This window comes from Euprymna scolopes, chromosome 29 (genome assembly GCF_053919585.1).
Source record: "Euprymna scolopes isolate OS-2025 chromosome 29, ASM5391958v1, whole genome shotgun sequence".
Classification (NCBI taxonomy): Eukaryota; Metazoa; Mollusca; class Cephalopoda; order Sepiida; family Sepiolidae; genus Euprymna; species Euprymna scolopes.
The window spans coordinates 87,740,427-87,752,926 of record NC_136510.1 but is presented as its reverse complement, the minus strand read 5'-3'; the positions used below and the strand labels follow the sequence as shown (position 1 = coordinate 87,752,926).

The 12,500-nt window shown below is 39.7% G+C and overlaps 59 non-coding genes across 59 annotated transcripts; all 59 read right to left on the bottom strand.

Moving 5' to 3' along the window:
- Positions 1 to 64: 64 nt before the first annotated feature.
- On the bottom strand, positions 65 to 146 carry Trnas-gcu (transfer RNA serine (anticodon GCU)). The gene has a single exon. It is a non-coding gene; the product is annotated as a tRNA-Ser (tRNA).
- Positions 147 to 277: 131 nt separating this feature from the next.
- On the bottom strand, positions 278 to 359 carry Trnas-gcu (transfer RNA serine (anticodon GCU)). Its single transcript has one exon. It is a non-coding gene; the product is annotated as a tRNA-Ser (tRNA).
- A 131-nt stretch (positions 360 to 490) lies between these two features.
- On the bottom strand, positions 491 to 572 carry Trnas-gcu (transfer RNA serine (anticodon GCU)). The gene has a single exon. It is a non-coding gene; the product is annotated as a tRNA-Ser (tRNA).
- Positions 573 to 703: 131 nt separating this feature from the next.
- Positions 704 to 785, bottom strand: Trnas-gcu (transfer RNA serine (anticodon GCU)). Its single transcript has one exon. It is a non-coding gene; the product is annotated as a tRNA-Ser (tRNA).
- Positions 786 to 916: 131 nt separating this feature from the next.
- Trnas-gcu (transfer RNA serine (anticodon GCU)) lies at positions 917 to 998 on the bottom strand. Its single transcript has one exon. It is a non-coding gene; the product is annotated as a tRNA-Ser (tRNA).
- Positions 999 to 1,129: 131 nt separating this feature from the next.
- On the bottom strand, positions 1,130 to 1,211 carry Trnas-gcu (transfer RNA serine (anticodon GCU)). Its single transcript has one exon. It is a non-coding gene; the product is annotated as a tRNA-Ser (tRNA).
- A 130-nt stretch (positions 1,212 to 1,341) lies between these two features.
- Trnas-gcu (transfer RNA serine (anticodon GCU)) lies at positions 1,342 to 1,423 on the bottom strand. The gene has a single exon. It is a non-coding gene; the product is annotated as a tRNA-Ser (tRNA).
- Positions 1,424 to 1,554: 131 nt separating this feature from the next.
- Trnas-gcu (transfer RNA serine (anticodon GCU)) lies at positions 1,555 to 1,636 on the bottom strand. Its single transcript has one exon. It is a non-coding gene; the product is annotated as a tRNA-Ser (tRNA).
- A 131-nt stretch (positions 1,637 to 1,767) lies between these two features.
- On the bottom strand, positions 1,768 to 1,849 carry Trnas-gcu (transfer RNA serine (anticodon GCU)). The gene has a single exon. It is a non-coding gene; the product is annotated as a tRNA-Ser (tRNA).
- A 131-nt stretch (positions 1,850 to 1,980) lies between these two features.
- Trnas-gcu (transfer RNA serine (anticodon GCU)) lies at positions 1,981 to 2,062 on the bottom strand. The gene has a single exon. It is a non-coding gene; the product is annotated as a tRNA-Ser (tRNA).
- A 130-nt stretch (positions 2,063 to 2,192) lies between these two features.
- Positions 2,193 to 2,273, bottom strand: Trnas-gcu (transfer RNA serine (anticodon GCU)). Its single transcript has one exon. It is a non-coding gene; the product is annotated as a tRNA-Ser (tRNA).
- Positions 2,274 to 2,404: 131 nt separating this feature from the next.
- Trnas-gcu (transfer RNA serine (anticodon GCU)) lies at positions 2,405 to 2,486 on the bottom strand. The gene has a single exon. It is a non-coding gene; the product is annotated as a tRNA-Ser (tRNA).
- A 131-nt stretch (positions 2,487 to 2,617) lies between these two features.
- Trnas-gcu (transfer RNA serine (anticodon GCU)) lies at positions 2,618 to 2,699 on the bottom strand. Its single transcript has one exon. It is a non-coding gene; the product is annotated as a tRNA-Ser (tRNA).
- A 130-nt stretch (positions 2,700 to 2,829) lies between these two features.
- Trnas-gcu (transfer RNA serine (anticodon GCU)) lies at positions 2,830 to 2,911 on the bottom strand. Its single transcript has one exon. It is a non-coding gene; the product is annotated as a tRNA-Ser (tRNA).
- Positions 2,912 to 3,042: 131 nt separating this feature from the next.
- On the bottom strand, positions 3,043 to 3,124 carry Trnas-gcu (transfer RNA serine (anticodon GCU)). The gene has a single exon. It is a non-coding gene; the product is annotated as a tRNA-Ser (tRNA).
- Positions 3,125 to 3,255: 131 nt separating this feature from the next.
- Trnas-gcu (transfer RNA serine (anticodon GCU)) lies at positions 3,256 to 3,336 on the bottom strand. The gene has a single exon. It is a non-coding gene; the product is annotated as a tRNA-Ser (tRNA).
- A 131-nt stretch (positions 3,337 to 3,467) lies between these two features.
- Trnas-gcu (transfer RNA serine (anticodon GCU)) lies at positions 3,468 to 3,549 on the bottom strand. The gene has a single exon. It is a non-coding gene; the product is annotated as a tRNA-Ser (tRNA).
- Positions 3,550 to 3,680: 131 nt separating this feature from the next.
- On the bottom strand, positions 3,681 to 3,762 carry Trnas-gcu (transfer RNA serine (anticodon GCU)). The gene has a single exon. It is a non-coding gene; the product is annotated as a tRNA-Ser (tRNA).
- Positions 3,763 to 3,893: 131 nt separating this feature from the next.
- On the bottom strand, positions 3,894 to 3,975 carry Trnas-gcu (transfer RNA serine (anticodon GCU)). Its single transcript has one exon. It is a non-coding gene; the product is annotated as a tRNA-Ser (tRNA).
- Positions 3,976 to 4,106: 131 nt separating this feature from the next.
- On the bottom strand, positions 4,107 to 4,188 carry Trnas-gcu (transfer RNA serine (anticodon GCU)). The gene has a single exon. It is a non-coding gene; the product is annotated as a tRNA-Ser (tRNA).
- A 130-nt stretch (positions 4,189 to 4,318) lies between these two features.
- On the bottom strand, positions 4,319 to 4,400 carry Trnas-gcu (transfer RNA serine (anticodon GCU)). The gene has a single exon. It is a non-coding gene; the product is annotated as a tRNA-Ser (tRNA).
- A 131-nt stretch (positions 4,401 to 4,531) lies between these two features.
- Positions 4,532 to 4,613, bottom strand: Trnas-gcu (transfer RNA serine (anticodon GCU)). Its single transcript has one exon. It is a non-coding gene; the product is annotated as a tRNA-Ser (tRNA).
- A 131-nt stretch (positions 4,614 to 4,744) lies between these two features.
- Positions 4,745 to 4,826, bottom strand: Trnas-gcu (transfer RNA serine (anticodon GCU)). The gene has a single exon. It is a non-coding gene; the product is annotated as a tRNA-Ser (tRNA).
- A 131-nt stretch (positions 4,827 to 4,957) lies between these two features.
- Trnas-gcu (transfer RNA serine (anticodon GCU)) lies at positions 4,958 to 5,039 on the bottom strand. The gene has a single exon. It is a non-coding gene; the product is annotated as a tRNA-Ser (tRNA).
- A 131-nt stretch (positions 5,040 to 5,170) lies between these two features.
- Trnas-gcu (transfer RNA serine (anticodon GCU)) lies at positions 5,171 to 5,252 on the bottom strand. The gene has a single exon. It is a non-coding gene; the product is annotated as a tRNA-Ser (tRNA).
- A 131-nt stretch (positions 5,253 to 5,383) lies between these two features.
- Positions 5,384 to 5,464, bottom strand: Trnas-gcu (transfer RNA serine (anticodon GCU)). Its single transcript has one exon. It is a non-coding gene; the product is annotated as a tRNA-Ser (tRNA).
- A 130-nt stretch (positions 5,465 to 5,594) lies between these two features.
- On the bottom strand, positions 5,595 to 5,676 carry Trnas-gcu (transfer RNA serine (anticodon GCU)). The gene has a single exon. It is a non-coding gene; the product is annotated as a tRNA-Ser (tRNA).
- Positions 5,677 to 5,807: 131 nt separating this feature from the next.
- Positions 5,808 to 5,889, bottom strand: Trnas-gcu (transfer RNA serine (anticodon GCU)). The gene has a single exon. It is a non-coding gene; the product is annotated as a tRNA-Ser (tRNA).
- A 131-nt stretch (positions 5,890 to 6,020) lies between these two features.
- Positions 6,021 to 6,102, bottom strand: Trnas-gcu (transfer RNA serine (anticodon GCU)). Its single transcript has one exon. It is a non-coding gene; the product is annotated as a tRNA-Ser (tRNA).
- Positions 6,103 to 6,233: 131 nt separating this feature from the next.
- Trnas-gcu (transfer RNA serine (anticodon GCU)) lies at positions 6,234 to 6,315 on the bottom strand. The gene has a single exon. It is a non-coding gene; the product is annotated as a tRNA-Ser (tRNA).
- Positions 6,316 to 6,446: 131 nt separating this feature from the next.
- Positions 6,447 to 6,528, bottom strand: Trnas-gcu (transfer RNA serine (anticodon GCU)). The gene has a single exon. It is a non-coding gene; the product is annotated as a tRNA-Ser (tRNA).
- Positions 6,529 to 6,659: 131 nt separating this feature from the next.
- On the bottom strand, positions 6,660 to 6,740 carry Trnas-gcu (transfer RNA serine (anticodon GCU)). Its single transcript has one exon. It is a non-coding gene; the product is annotated as a tRNA-Ser (tRNA).
- A 130-nt stretch (positions 6,741 to 6,870) lies between these two features.
- Trnas-gcu (transfer RNA serine (anticodon GCU)) lies at positions 6,871 to 6,952 on the bottom strand. The gene has a single exon. It is a non-coding gene; the product is annotated as a tRNA-Ser (tRNA).
- Positions 6,953 to 7,083: 131 nt separating this feature from the next.
- On the bottom strand, positions 7,084 to 7,165 carry Trnas-gcu (transfer RNA serine (anticodon GCU)). The gene has a single exon. It is a non-coding gene; the product is annotated as a tRNA-Ser (tRNA).
- A 131-nt stretch (positions 7,166 to 7,296) lies between these two features.
- Trnas-gcu (transfer RNA serine (anticodon GCU)) lies at positions 7,297 to 7,378 on the bottom strand. The gene has a single exon. It is a non-coding gene; the product is annotated as a tRNA-Ser (tRNA).
- A 131-nt stretch (positions 7,379 to 7,509) lies between these two features.
- On the bottom strand, positions 7,510 to 7,591 carry Trnas-gcu (transfer RNA serine (anticodon GCU)). Its single transcript has one exon. It is a non-coding gene; the product is annotated as a tRNA-Ser (tRNA).
- Positions 7,592 to 7,721: 130 nt separating this feature from the next.
- On the bottom strand, positions 7,722 to 7,803 carry Trnas-gcu (transfer RNA serine (anticodon GCU)). The gene has a single exon. It is a non-coding gene; the product is annotated as a tRNA-Ser (tRNA).
- A 131-nt stretch (positions 7,804 to 7,934) lies between these two features.
- Trnas-gcu (transfer RNA serine (anticodon GCU)) lies at positions 7,935 to 8,016 on the bottom strand. Its single transcript has one exon. It is a non-coding gene; the product is annotated as a tRNA-Ser (tRNA).
- Positions 8,017 to 8,147: 131 nt separating this feature from the next.
- Trnas-gcu (transfer RNA serine (anticodon GCU)) lies at positions 8,148 to 8,229 on the bottom strand. The gene has a single exon. It is a non-coding gene; the product is annotated as a tRNA-Ser (tRNA).
- Positions 8,230 to 8,360: 131 nt separating this feature from the next.
- Trnas-gcu (transfer RNA serine (anticodon GCU)) lies at positions 8,361 to 8,442 on the bottom strand. Its single transcript has one exon. It is a non-coding gene; the product is annotated as a tRNA-Ser (tRNA).
- Positions 8,443 to 8,573: 131 nt separating this feature from the next.
- On the bottom strand, positions 8,574 to 8,655 carry Trnas-gcu (transfer RNA serine (anticodon GCU)). The gene has a single exon. It is a non-coding gene; the product is annotated as a tRNA-Ser (tRNA).
- Positions 8,656 to 8,786: 131 nt separating this feature from the next.
- Trnas-gcu (transfer RNA serine (anticodon GCU)) lies at positions 8,787 to 8,867 on the bottom strand. Its single transcript has one exon. It is a non-coding gene; the product is annotated as a tRNA-Ser (tRNA).
- Positions 8,868 to 8,997: 130 nt separating this feature from the next.
- On the bottom strand, positions 8,998 to 9,079 carry Trnas-gcu (transfer RNA serine (anticodon GCU)). The gene has a single exon. It is a non-coding gene; the product is annotated as a tRNA-Ser (tRNA).
- Positions 9,080 to 9,210: 131 nt separating this feature from the next.
- Trnas-gcu (transfer RNA serine (anticodon GCU)) lies at positions 9,211 to 9,292 on the bottom strand. Its single transcript has one exon. It is a non-coding gene; the product is annotated as a tRNA-Ser (tRNA).
- A 131-nt stretch (positions 9,293 to 9,423) lies between these two features.
- Trnas-gcu (transfer RNA serine (anticodon GCU)) lies at positions 9,424 to 9,505 on the bottom strand. The gene has a single exon. It is a non-coding gene; the product is annotated as a tRNA-Ser (tRNA).
- A 131-nt stretch (positions 9,506 to 9,636) lies between these two features.
- On the bottom strand, positions 9,637 to 9,718 carry Trnas-gcu (transfer RNA serine (anticodon GCU)). Its single transcript has one exon. It is a non-coding gene; the product is annotated as a tRNA-Ser (tRNA).
- Positions 9,719 to 9,849: 131 nt separating this feature from the next.
- On the bottom strand, positions 9,850 to 9,931 carry Trnas-gcu (transfer RNA serine (anticodon GCU)). The gene has a single exon. It is a non-coding gene; the product is annotated as a tRNA-Ser (tRNA).
- Positions 9,932 to 10,062: 131 nt separating this feature from the next.
- On the bottom strand, positions 10,063 to 10,143 carry Trnas-gcu (transfer RNA serine (anticodon GCU)). Its single transcript has one exon. It is a non-coding gene; the product is annotated as a tRNA-Ser (tRNA).
- A 130-nt stretch (positions 10,144 to 10,273) lies between these two features.
- On the bottom strand, positions 10,274 to 10,355 carry Trnas-gcu (transfer RNA serine (anticodon GCU)). The gene has a single exon. It is a non-coding gene; the product is annotated as a tRNA-Ser (tRNA).
- Positions 10,356 to 10,486: 131 nt separating this feature from the next.
- Trnas-gcu (transfer RNA serine (anticodon GCU)) lies at positions 10,487 to 10,568 on the bottom strand. The gene has a single exon. It is a non-coding gene; the product is annotated as a tRNA-Ser (tRNA).
- Positions 10,569 to 10,699: 131 nt separating this feature from the next.
- On the bottom strand, positions 10,700 to 10,781 carry Trnas-gcu (transfer RNA serine (anticodon GCU)). The gene has a single exon. It is a non-coding gene; the product is annotated as a tRNA-Ser (tRNA).
- Positions 10,782 to 10,912: 131 nt separating this feature from the next.
- Trnas-gcu (transfer RNA serine (anticodon GCU)) lies at positions 10,913 to 10,994 on the bottom strand. Its single transcript has one exon. It is a non-coding gene; the product is annotated as a tRNA-Ser (tRNA).
- Positions 10,995 to 11,123: 129 nt separating this feature from the next.
- Trnas-gcu (transfer RNA serine (anticodon GCU)) lies at positions 11,124 to 11,205 on the bottom strand. The gene has a single exon. It is a non-coding gene; the product is annotated as a tRNA-Ser (tRNA).
- Positions 11,206 to 11,336: 131 nt separating this feature from the next.
- Trnas-gcu (transfer RNA serine (anticodon GCU)) lies at positions 11,337 to 11,418 on the bottom strand. Its single transcript has one exon. It is a non-coding gene; the product is annotated as a tRNA-Ser (tRNA).
- A 131-nt stretch (positions 11,419 to 11,549) lies between these two features.
- On the bottom strand, positions 11,550 to 11,631 carry Trnas-gcu (transfer RNA serine (anticodon GCU)). Its single transcript has one exon. It is a non-coding gene; the product is annotated as a tRNA-Ser (tRNA).
- Positions 11,632 to 11,762: 131 nt separating this feature from the next.
- Positions 11,763 to 11,843, bottom strand: Trnas-gcu (transfer RNA serine (anticodon GCU)). Its single transcript has one exon. It is a non-coding gene; the product is annotated as a tRNA-Ser (tRNA).
- Positions 11,844 to 11,974: 131 nt separating this feature from the next.
- Positions 11,975 to 12,056, bottom strand: Trnas-gcu (transfer RNA serine (anticodon GCU)). Its single transcript has one exon. It is a non-coding gene; the product is annotated as a tRNA-Ser (tRNA).
- Positions 12,057 to 12,187: 131 nt separating this feature from the next.
- On the bottom strand, positions 12,188 to 12,269 carry Trnas-gcu (transfer RNA serine (anticodon GCU)). The gene has a single exon. It is a non-coding gene; the product is annotated as a tRNA-Ser (tRNA).
- A 131-nt stretch (positions 12,270 to 12,400) lies between these two features.
- Positions 12,401 to 12,482, bottom strand: Trnas-gcu (transfer RNA serine (anticodon GCU)). The gene has a single exon. It is a non-coding gene; the product is annotated as a tRNA-Ser (tRNA).
- Between the last annotated feature and the right edge of the window lie 18 nt (positions 12,483 to 12,500).

Genomic DNA, 12,500 nt, shown 5'->3' with positions numbered 1-12,500 from the left:
AATCCATTTGTGTATATTTCTATAATCAACTTTAAAAGTGTACCGAAAAGCAACAAACAATTTACGACGAGGATGAGATTCGAACTCACGCGGGGAGACCCCAATGGATTAGCAGTCCATCGCCTTAACCACTCGGCCACCTCATCAGATTCTGAAGAATGACTCTCCATAATGTCCTTATCACTGTACAACAAATATGTATAACTAGAGAAAATCCATTTGTGTATATTTCTATAATCAACTTTAAAAGTGTACCGAAAAGCAACAAAACAATTTACGACGAAGATGAGATTCGAACTCACGCGGGGAGACCCCAATGGATTAGCAGTCCATCGCCTTAACCACTCGGCCACCTCGTCTGATTCTCAAGAATAACTCTCCATAATGTCCTTATCACTGTACAACAAATATGTATAACTAGAGAAAATCCATTTGTGTATATTTCTATAATCAACTTTAAAAGTGTACCGAAAAGCAACAAAACAATTTACGACGAGGATGAGATTCGAACTCACGCGGGGAGATGCCAATGGATTAGCAGTCCATCGCCTTAACCACTCGGCCACCTCGTCAAATTCTGCAGAATAACTCTCCATAATGTCCTTATCACTGTACAACAAATATGTATAACTAGAGATATTCCATTTGTGTATATTTCTATAATCAACTTTAAAAGTGTACCGAAAAGCAACAAAACAATTTACGACGAGGATGAGATTCGAACTCACGCGGGGAGACCCCAATGGATTAGCAGTCCATCGCCTTAACCACTCGGCCACATCGTCAGATTCAGCAGAATAACTCTCCATAATGTCCTTATCACTGTACAACAAATATGTATAACTAGAGAAAATCCATTTCTGTATATTTCTATAATCAACTTTAAAAGTGTACCGAAAAGCAACAAAACAATTTACGACGAGGATGAGATTCGAACTCACGCGGGGAGACCCCAATGGATTAGCAGTCCATCGCCTTAACCACTCGGCCACCTCGTCAGATTCTGCAGAATAACTCTCCATAATGTCCTTATCACTGTACAACAAATATGTATAACTAGAGAAAATCCATTTGTGTATATTTCTATAATCAACTTCAAAAATGTACCGAAAAGCAACAAAACAATTTACGACGAGGATGAGATTCGAACTCACGCGGGGAGACCCCAATGGATTAGCAGTCCTTCGCCTTAAACACTCGGCCACCTCGTCAGTTTCTGCAGAATAACTCTCCATAATGTCCTTATCACTGTACAACAAATATGTATAACTAGAGAAAATCCATTTGTGTATATTTCTATAATCAACTTTAAAAGTGTACCGAAAAGCTAAAAACAATTTACGACGAGGATGAGATTCGAACTCACGCGGGGAGACACTAATGGATTAGCAGTTCATCGCCTTAACCACTCGGCCACCTCGTCAGATTCTGCAGAATAACTCTCCATAATGTCCTTATCACTGTACAAAAAATATGTATAACTAGAGAAAATCCATTTGTGTATATTTCTATAATCAACTTTAAAAGTGTACCGAAAAGCAACGAAACAATTTACGACGAGGATGAGATTCGAACTCACGCGGGGAGACCCCAATGGATTAGCAGTCCATCGCCTTAACCACTCGGCCACCTCGTCAGATTCTGCAGAATAACTCTCCATAATGTCCTTATCACTGTACAACAACTATGTATAACTAGAGAAAATCCATTTCTGTATATTTCTATAATCAACTTTAAAAGTGTACCGAAAAGCAACAAAACAATTTACGACGAGGATGAGATTCGAACTCACGCGGGGAGACCCCAATGGATTAGCAGTCCATCGCCTTAACCACTCGGCCACCTCGTCAGTTTCTGCAGAATAACTCTCCATAATGTCCTTATCACTGTACAACAAATATGTATAACTTGAGAAAATCCATTTGTGTATATTTCTATAATCAACTTTAAAAGTGTACCGAAAAGAAACAAAACAATTTACGACGAGGACGAGATTCGCACTCACGCGGTTAGACCCCAATGGATTAGCAGTCCATCGCCTTAACCACTCGGCCACCTCGTCAGTTTCTGCACAATCACTCTCCATAATGTCCTTATCACTGTACAACAAATATGTATAACTAGAGAAAATCCATTTGTGTATATTTCTATAATCAACTTTAAAAGTGTACCGAAAAGCAAAAAACAATTTACGACGAGGATGAGATTCGAACTCACGCGGGAGACACTAATGGATTAGCAGTCCATCGCCTTAACCACTCGGCCACCTCGTCAGATTCTGCAGAATAACTCTCCATAATGTCCTTATCACTGTACAACAAATATGTATAACTAGAGAAAATCCATTTCTGTATATTTCTATAATCAACTTTAAAAGTGTACCGAAAAGCAACAAAACAATTTACGACGAGGATGAGATTCGAACTCACGCGGGGAGACCCCAATGGATTAGCAGTCCATCGCCTTAACCACTCGGCCACCTCGTCAGTTTCTGCAGAATAACTCTCCATAATGTCCTTATCACTGTACAACAAATATGTATAACTTGAGAAAATCCATTTGTGTATATTTCTATAATCAACTTTAAAAGTGAACCGAAAAGAAACAAAACAATTTACGACGAGGATGAGATTCGAACTCACGCGGGGAGACCCCAATGGATTAGCAGTCAATCGCCTTAACCACTCGGCCACCTTGTCCGATTCTGCAGAATAACTCTCCATAATGTCCTTTTCACTGTACAACAAATATGTATAACTAGAGAAAATCCATTTCTGTATATTTCTATAATCAACTTTAAAAGTGTACCGAAAAGCAAAAAGCAATTTGCGACGAGGATGAGATTCGAACTCACGCGGGGAGACCCCAATGGATTAGCAGTCCATCGCCTTAACCACTCGGCCACCTCGTCAGATTCTGCAGAATGACTCTCCATAATGTCCTTATCACTGTACAACAAATATGTATAACTAGAGAAAATCCATTTGTGTATATTTCTATAATCAACTTTAAAAGTGTACCGAAAAGCAACAAAACAATTTACGACGAGGATGAGATTCGAACTCACGCGGGGAGACCCCAATGGATTAGCAGTCCATCGCCTTAACCACTCGGCCACCTCGTCAGATTCTGCAGAATATCTCTCCATAATGTCCTTATCACTGTACAACAAATATGTATAACTAGAGAAAATCAATTTGTGTATATTTCTATGATCAACTTTAAAAGTGTACCGAAAAGCAACCAAACAATTTACGACGAGGATGAGATTCGAACTCACGCGGAAGACCCCAATGGATTAGCAGTCCATCGCCTTAACCACTCGGCCACCTCGTCAGATTCTGCTGAATAACTCTCCATAATGTCCTTATCACTGTACAACAAATATGTATAACTAGATAAAATCCATTTGTGTATATTTCTATAATCAACTTTAAAAGTGTACCGAAAAGCAACTAAACAATTTACGACGAGGATGAGATTCGAACTCACGCGACGAGACCCCAATGGATTAGCAGTCCATCGCCTTAACCACTCGGCCACCTCGTCAGATTCTGCAGAATGACTCTCCATAATGTCCTTATCACTGTACAACAAATATGTATAACTAGAGAAAATCCATTTGTGTATATTTCTATAATCAACTTTAAAAGTGTACCGAAAAGCAACAAAACAATTTACGACGAGGATGAGATTCGAACTCACGCGGGGAGACCCCAATGGATTAGCAGTCCATCGCCTTAACCACTCGGCCACCTCGTCAGATTCTGCAGAATAACTCTCCATAATGTCCTTATCACTGTACAACAAATATGTATAACTAGAGAAAATCCATTTCTGTATATTTCTTTAATCAACTTTAAAAGTGTACCGAAAAGCAACAAAACAATTTACGACGAGGATGAGATTCGAACTCACGCGGGGAGACCCCAATGGATTAGCAGTCCATCGCCTTAACCTCTCGGCCACCTCGTAAGATTCTGCAGAATAACTCTCCATAATGTCCTTATCACTGTACAACAAATATGTATAACTAGAGAAAATCCATTTGTGTATATTTCTATAATCAACTTTAAAAGTGTACCGAAAAGCAACAAAACAATTTACGACGAGAGTGAGATTCGAACTCACGCAGGGAGACCCCAATGGATTAGCAGTACATCGCCTTAACCACTGGGCCACCTCGTCAGATTCTGCAGAATAGCTCTCCATAATGTCCTTATCACTGTACAAGGAATATGTATAACTAGAGAAAATCCATTTGTGTATATTTCTGTAATCAACTTTAAAAGTGCACCGAAAAGCAACAAACAATTTACGACGAGGATGAGAGTCGAACTCACGCGGGGAGACCCCAATGGATTAGCAGTCCATCGCCTTAACCACTCAGCCACCTCGTCAGATTCTGAAGAATAACTCTCCATAATGTCCTTATCACTGTACAACAAATATGTATAACTAGAGAAAATCCATTTGTGTATATTTCTATAATCAACTTTAAAAGTGTACCGAAAAGCAACAAAACAATTTACGACGAGGATGAGATTCGAACTCACACGGGGATACCCCAATAGATTAGCAGTCCATCGCCTTAACCACTCGGCCACCTCGTCAGATTCTGCGGAATAACTCTCCATAATGTCCTTATCACTGTACAACAAATATGTATAACTAGAGAAAATCCATTTGTGTATATTTCTATAATCAACTTTAAAAGTGTACCGAAAAGCAACAAAACAATTTACGACGAGAGTGCGATTCGAACTCACGCGGGGAGACCCCAATGGATTAGCAGTCCATCGCCTTAACCACTCGGCCACCTCGTCAGATTCTGCAGAATAACTCTCCATAATGTCCTTATCACTGTACAACAAATATGTATAACTAGAGAAAATCCATTTGTGTGTATTTCTATAATCAACTTTAAAAGTGTACCGAAAAGCAACAAAACAATTTACGACGAGGATGAGATTCGAACTCACGCGACGAGACCCCAATGGATTAGCAGTCCATCGCCTTAACCGCTCGGCCACCTCGTCAGATACTGCAGAATAACTCTCCATAATGTCCTCATGACTGTACAACAAATATGTATAACTAGAGAAAATCCATTTGTGTATATTTCTATAATCAACTTCAAAAATGTACCGAAAAGCAACAAAACAATTTACGACGAGGATGAGATTCGAACTCACGCGGGGAGACCCCAATGGATTAGCAGTCCATCGCCTTAACCACTCGGCCACCTCGTCAGTTTCTGCACAAGAACTCTCCATAATGTCCTTATCACTCTACAACAAATATATATAACTAGAGAAAATCAATTCGTGTATATTTCTATGATCAACTTTAAAAGTGTACCGAAAAGCAACCAAACAATTTACGACGAGGATAAGAGTCGAACTCACGCGGAAGACCCCAATGGATTAGCAGTCCATCGCCTTAACCACTCGGCCACCTCGTCAGTTTCTGCAGAATAACTCTCCATAATGTCCTTATCACTGTACAACAAATATGTATAACTAGATAAAATCCATTTCTGTATATTTCTATAATCAACTTTAAAAGTGTACCGAAAAGCAAAAAACAATTTACGACGAGGATGAGATTCGAACTCACGCGACGAGACCCCAATGGATTAGCAGTCCATCGCCTTAACCACTCAGCCACCTCGTCAGATTCTGCAGAATGACTCTCCATAATGTCGTTATCACTGTACAACAAATATGTATAACTAGAGAAAATCCATTTGTGTATATTTCTATAATCAACTTTAAAAGTGTACCGAAAAGCAACAAAACAATTTACGACGAGGATGAGATTCGAACTCACGCGACGAGACCCCAATGGATTAGCAGTCCATCGCCTTAACCACTCGGCCACCTCGTCAGATTCTGCAGAATAACTCTCCATAATGTCCTTATCACTGTACAACAAATATGTATAACTAGAGAAAATCCATTTCTGTATATTTCTATAATCAACTTTAAAAGTGTACCGAAAAGCAACAAAACAATTTACGACGAGGATGAGATTCGAACTCACGCGGGGAGACCCCAATGGATTAGCAGTCCATCGCCTTAACCACTCGGCCACCTCGTCAGTTTCTACAGAATAACTCTCCATAATGTCCTTATCACTGTACAACAAATATGTATAACTAGAGAAAATCCATTTGTGTATATTTCTATAATCAACTTTAAAAGTGAACCGAAAAGAAACAAAACAATTTACGACGAGGATGAGATTCGAACTCACGCGGTGAGACCCCAATGGATTAGCAGTCCATCGCCTTAACCACTCGGCCACCTCGTCTGATTCTGCAGAATATCTCTCCATAATGTCCTTTTCACTGTACAACAAATATGTATAACTAGAGAAAATCCATTTGTGTATATTTCTATAATCAACTTTAAAAGTGTACCGAAAAGCAACAAAACAATTTACGACGAGGATGAGATTCGAACTCACGCGGGGAGACCCCAATGGATTAGCAGTCCATCGCCTTAACAACTCGGCCACCTCGTCAGATTCTGCAGAATTTCTCTCCATAATGTCCTTATCACTGTACAACAAATATGTATAACTAGAGAAAATCAATTCGTGTATATTTCTATGATCAACTTTAAAAGTGTACCGAAAAGCAACCAAACAATTTACGACGAGGATGAGAGTCGAACTCACGCGGAAGACCCCAATGGATTAGCAGTCCATCGCCTTAAACACTCGGCCACCTCGTCAGATTCTGCAGAATAACTCTCCATAATGTCCTTATCACTGTACAACAAATATGTATAACTAGATAAAATCCATTTCTGTATATTTCTATAATCAACTTTAAAAGTGTACCGAAAAGCAAAAAACAATTTACGACGAGGATGAGATTCGAACTCACGCGACGAGACCCCAATGGATTAGCAGTCCATCGCCTTAACCACTCGGCCACCTCGTCAGATTCTGCAGAATGACTCTCCATAATGTCCTTATCACTGTACAACAAATATGTATAACTAGAGAAAATCCATTTGTGTATATTTCTATAATCAACTTTAAAAGTGTACCGAAAAGCAACAAAACAATTTACGACGAGGATGAGATTCGAACTCACGCGGGGAGACCCCAATGGATTAGCAGTCCATCGCCTTAACCACTCGGCCACCTCGTCAGATTCTGCAGAATAACTCTCCATAATGTCCTTATCACTGTACAACAAATATGTATAACTAGAGAAAATCCATTTCTGTATATTTCTTTAATCAACTTTAAAAGTGTACCGAAAAGCAACAAAACAATTTACGACGAGGATGAGATTCGAACTCACGCGGGGAGACCCCAATGGATTAGCAGTCCATCGCCTTAACCTCTCGGCCACCTCGTAAGATTCTGCAGAATAACTCTCCATAATGTCCTTATCACTGTACAACAAATATGTATAACTAGAGAAAATCCATTTGTGTATATTTCTATAATCAACTTTAAAAGTGTACCGAAAAGCAACAAAACAATTTACGACGAGGATGAGATTCGAACTCACGCAGGGAGACCCCAATGGATTAGCAGTACATCGCCTTAACCACTGGGCCACCTCGTCAGATTCTGCAGAATAGCTCTCCATAATGTCCTTATCACTGTACAAGGAATATGTATAACTAGAGAAAATCCATTTGTGTATATTTCTGTAATCAACTTTAAAAGTGCACCGAAAAGCAACAAACAATTTACGACGAGGATGAGAGTCGAACTCACGCGGGGAGACCCCAATGGATTAGCAGTCCATCGCCTTAACCACTCAGCCACCTCGTCAGATTCTGAAGAATAACTCTCCATAATGTCCTTATCACTGTACAACAAATATGTATAACTAGAGAAAATCCATTTGTGTATATTTCTATAATCAACTTTAAAAGTGTACCGAAAAGCAACAAAACAATTTACGACGAGGATGAGATTCGAACTCACACGGGGATACCCCAATAGATTAGCAGTCCATCGCCTTAACCACTCGGCCACCTCGTCAGATTCTGCGGAATAACTCTCCATAATGTCCTTATCACTGTACAACAAATATGTATAACTAGAGAAAATCCATTTGTGTATATTTCTATAATCAACTTTAAAAGTGTACCGAAAAGCAACAAAACAATTTACGACGAGAGTGCGATTCGAACTCACGCGGGGAGACCCCAATGGATTAGCAGTCCATCGCCTTAACCACTCGGCCACCTCGTCAGATTCTGCAGAATAACTCTCCATAATGTCCTTATCACTGTACAACAAATATGTATAACTAGAGAAAATCCATTTGTGTGTATTTCTATAATCAACTTTAAAAGTGTACCGAAAAGCAACAAAACAATTTACGACGAGGATGAGATTCGAACTCACGCGACGAGACCCCAATGGATTAGCAGTCCATCGCCTTAACCACTCGGCCACCTCGTCAGATACTGCAGAATAACTCTCCATAATGTCCTCATGACTGTACAACAAATATGTATAACTAGAGAAAATCCATTTGTGTATATTTCTATAATCAACTTCAAAAATGTACCGAAAAGCAACAAAACAATTTACGACGAGGATGAGATTCGAACTCACGCGGGGAGACCCCAATGGATTAGCAGTCCATCGCCTTAACCACTCGGCCACCTCGTCAGTTTCTGCACAAGAACTCTCCATAATGTCCTTATCACTCTACAACAAATATATATAACTAGAGAAAATCAATTCGTGTATATTTCTATGATCAACTTTAAAAGTGTACCGAAAAGCAACCAAACAATTTACGACGAGGATAAGAGTCGAACTCACGCGGAAGACCCCAATGGATTAGCAGTCCATCGCCTTAACCACTCGGCCACCTCGTCAGTTTCTGCAGAATAACTCTCCATAATGTCCTTATCACTGTACAACAAATATGTATAACTAGATAAAATCCATTTCTGTATATTTCTATAATCAACTTTAAAAGTGTACCGAAAAGCAAAAAACAATTTACGACGAGGATGAGATTCGAACTCACGCGACGAGACCCCAATGGATTAGCAGTCCATCGCCTTAACCACTCAGCCACCTCGTCAGATTCTGCAGAATGACTCTCCATAATGTCGTTATCACTGTACAACAAATATGTATAACTAGAGAAAATCCATTTGTGTATATTTCTATAATCAACTTTAAAAGTGTACCGAAAAGCAACAAAACAATTTACGACGAGGATGAGATTCGAACTCACGCGACGAGACCCCAATGGATTAGCAGTCCATCGCCTTAACCACTCGGCCACCTCGTCAGATTCTGCAGAATAACTCTCCATAATGTCCTTATCACTGTACAACAAATATGTATAACTAGAGAAAATCCATTTCTGTATATTTCTATAATCAACTTTAAAAGTGTACCGAAAAGCAACAAAACAATTTACGACGAGGATGAGATTCGAACTCACGCGGGGAGACCCCAATGGATTAGCAGTCCATCGCCTTAACCACTTGGCCACCTCGTCAGTTTCTACAGAATAACTCTCCATAATGTCCTTATCACTGTACAACAAATATGTATAACTAGAGAAAATCCATTTGTGTATATTTCTATAATCAACTTTAAAAGTGAACCGAAAAGAAACAAAACAATTTACGACGAGGATGAGATTCGAACTCACGCGGTGAGACCCCAATGGATTAGCAGTCCATCGCCTTAACCACTCGGCCACCTCGTCTGATTCTGCAGAATATCTCTCCATAATGTCCTTTTCACTGTACAACAAATATGTATAACTAGAGAAAATCCATTTGTGTATATTTCTATAATCAACTTTAAAAGTGTACCGAAAAGCAACAAAACAATTTACGACGAGGATGAGATTCGAACTCACGCGGGGAGACCCCAATGGATTAGCAGTCCATCGCCTTAACAACTCGGCCACCTCGTCAGATTCTGCAGAATTTCTCTCCATAATGTCCTTATCACTGTACAACAAATATGTATAACTAGAGAAAATCAATTCGTGTATATTTCTATGATCAACTTTAAAAGTGTACCGAAAAGCAACCAAACAATTTACGACGAGGATGAGAGTCGAACTCACGCGGAAGACCCCAATGGATTAGCAGTCCATCGCCTTAAACACTCGGCCACCTCGTCAGATTCTGCAGAATAACTCTCCATAATGTCCTTATCACTGTACAACAAATATGTATAACTAGATAAAATCCATTTCTGTATATTTCTATAATCAACTTTAAAAGTGTACCGAAAAGCAAAAAACAATTTACGACGAGGATGAGATTCGAACTCACGCGACGAGACCCCAATGGATTAGCAGTCCATCGCCTTAACCACTCGGCCACCTCGTCAGATTCTGCAGAATGACTCTCCATAATGTCCTTATCACTGTACAACAAATATGTATAACTAGAGAAAATCCATTTGTGTATATTTCTATAATCAACTTTAAAAGTGTACCGAAAAGCAACAAAACAATTTACGACGAGTATGAGAGTCGAACTCACGCGGGGAGACCCCAATGGATTAGCAGTCCATCGCCTTAACCACTCGGCCACCTCGTCAGATTCTGCAGAATAACTCTCCATAATGTCCTTATCACTGTACAACAAATATGTATAACTAGAGAAAATCCATTTCTGTATATTTCTTTAATCAACTTTAAAAGTGTACCGAAAAGCAACAAAACAATTTACGACGAGGATGAGATTGGAACTCACGCGGGGAGACCCCAATGGATTAGCAGTCCATCGCCTTAACCTCTCGGCCACCTCGTAAGATTCTGCAGAATAACTCTCCATAATGTCCTTATCACTGTACAACAAATATGTATAACTAGAGAAAATCCATTTGTGTATATTTCTATAATCAACTTTAAAAGTGTACCGAAAAGCAACAAAACAATTTACGACGAGGATGAGATTCGAACTCACGCGGGGAGACCCCAATGGATTAGCAGTACATCGCCTTAACCACTCGGCCACCTCGTCAGATTCTGCAGAATAACTCTCCATAATGTGCTTATCACTGTACAAGGAATATGTATAACTAGAGAAAATCCATTTGTGTATATTTCTGTAATCAACTTTAAAATGTACCGAAAAGCAACAAACAATTTACGACGAGGATGAGAGTCGAACTCACGCGGGGAGACCCCAATGGATTAGCAGTCCATCGCCTTAACCACTCGGCCACCTCGTCAGATTCTGAAGAATAACTCTCCATAATGTCCTTATCACTGTACAACAAATATGTATAACTAGAGAAAATCCATTTGTGTATATTTCTATAATCAACTTTAAAAGTGTACCGAAAAGCAACAAAACAGTTTACGACGAGGATGAGATTCGAACTCACACGGGGAGACCCCAATAGATTAGCAGTCCATCGCCTGAACCACTCGGCCACCTCGTCAGATTCTGCGGAATAACTCTCCATAATGTCCTTATCACTGTACAACAAATATGTATAACTAGAGAAAATCCATTTGTGTATATTTCTATAATCAACTTTAAAAGTGTACCGAAAAGCAACAAAACAATTTACGACGAGGATGAGATTCGAACTCACGCGGGGAGACCCCAATGGATTAGCAGTCCATCGCCTTAACCACTCGGCCACCTCGTCAGTTTCTGCAGAATAACTCTCCATAATGTCCTTATCACTGTACAACAAATATGTATAACTAGAGAAAATCAATTCGTGTATATTTCTATGATCAACTTTAAAAGTGTACCGAAAAGCAACCAAACAATTTACGACGAGGATGAGAGTCGAACTCACGCGGAAGACCCCAATGGATTAGCAGTCCATCGCCTTAAACCCTCGGCCACCTCGTCAGATTCTGCAGAATAACTCTCCATAATGTCCTTATCACTGTACAACAAATATGTATAACTAGAGAAAATCCATTTGTGTATATTTCTATAATCAACTTTAGAAGTGTACCGAAAAGCAACAAAACAATTTACAACGAGGATGAGATTCGAACTCACGCGGGGAGACCCCAATGGATTAGCAGTCCATCGCCTTAACCACTCGGCCACCTCGTCAGATTCTGCAGAATATCTCTCCATAATGTCCTTATCACTGTACAACAAATATGTATAACTAGAGAAAATCCATTTGTGTATATTTCTATAATCAACTTTAAAAGTGTACCGAAAAGCAACCAAACAATTTACGACGAGGATGAGATTCGAACTCACGCGGGGAGACCCCAATGGATTAGCAGTCCATCGCCTTAACCACTCGGCCACCTCGTCAGATTCTGCAGAATAACTCTCCATAATTTCCTTATCACTGTACAACAAATATGTATAACTAGATAAAATCCATTTCTGTATATTTCTATAATCAACTTTAAAAGTGTACCGAAAAGCAACAAAACAATTTACGACGAGGATGAGATTCGAACTCACGCGGGGAGACCCCAATTGATTAGCAGTCCATCGCCTTAACCACTCGGCCACCTCGTCAGATTCTGCAGAATGACT